The sequence below is a fragment of the Arachis ipaensis genome, chromosome B3 (genome assembly GCF_059453495.1).
Source record: "Arachis ipaensis isolate K30076 ecotype BB chromosome B3, ASM5945349v1, whole genome shotgun sequence".
NCBI classification, from domain to species: domain Eukaryota; kingdom Viridiplantae; phylum Streptophyta; class Magnoliopsida; order Fabales; family Fabaceae; genus Arachis; species Arachis ipaensis.
The window spans coordinates 53,706,530-53,707,430 of NC_142438.1; the positions used below are offsets into that span (position 1 = coordinate 53,706,530).

General features: G+C 44.2%; 1 non-coding gene across 1 annotated transcript; it reads left to right on the forward strand.

Moving 5' to 3' along the window:
- Positions 1-445: 445 nt before the first annotated feature.
- On the forward strand, positions 446-549 carry LOC148570662 (small nucleolar RNA R71). Its single transcript, XR_015880402.1, has one exon. It is a non-coding gene; the product is annotated as a small nucleolar RNA R71 (small nucleolar RNA).
- Positions 550-901: the final 352 nt, after the last annotated feature.

The following is a 901-nucleotide window of genomic DNA, read 5'->3' on the forward strand; positions in this document are numbered from 1 at the left end:
GTTCCCCCACCCAAAGTTTGGGTGATTTTTCCATCCTGGGTTGTAAGTGTTGGAATGTGGATCATATGATTGCCTTTGTTGGTTTCCCACATAGTTGGCCTCTTCCCAATCACCTCCTTCAATGCTTACTTCCTCTTGATCTTGTGTGTGTATTGCAGCCACTTGCTTTGTTTCTAATTGCCTGGTAAGCTCTGCTAGTTGCTTGGCAAACACCTTGTTTTGGGCTAGAATTGTATCAACATGGTTCAGCTCCATGACTCCCTTCGTGTTGTGCCTCTCTGATGCATAGTAGTACTCATTCTCAGCTACTGTCTCAATCACCTCAATGGCCTCTTCCACAGTCTTTTTCCTGTTCAATGAACCTCCTGATGAATGGTCTACAGCCTTCCTTGATTCATAAGAGAGTCCATCATAGAAAATATGCAATTGCACCCAATCATGGAACATGTCTGGTGGGCATTTCCTTGTCAAGTCCTTGAATCTCTCCCATGCCTCGTAGAGAGTCTCACCATCTTGTTGTCTAAAAGTCTGAACCTCAGATCGAAGCCTATTGACCTTTTGTGGGGGGTAGAAACGTGCCAGAAACTTACTTTCCACCTCATCCCATGTTGTTAAACTCCCCCTTGGGAATGATTCCAGCCACTTAGCTGCTTTGTCCCTAAGTGAAAATGGGAACAAAAGCAGTTTATAGGCATCTTCCTGGACTCCATTGGACTTCACAGTGTCACAAATTCTCAGGAATTTTGTGAGATGTTGGTTGGGATCTTCATTAGCACTCCCACCAAATGAACAATGATTCTCCACAAGTGATATTAGCTGTGACTTGAGCTCAAAATTGTTGGCCTGAATGGGTGGTTTCTGGATGCTACTACCACAATTCCCAGAGGTTGGGTTTATGTAT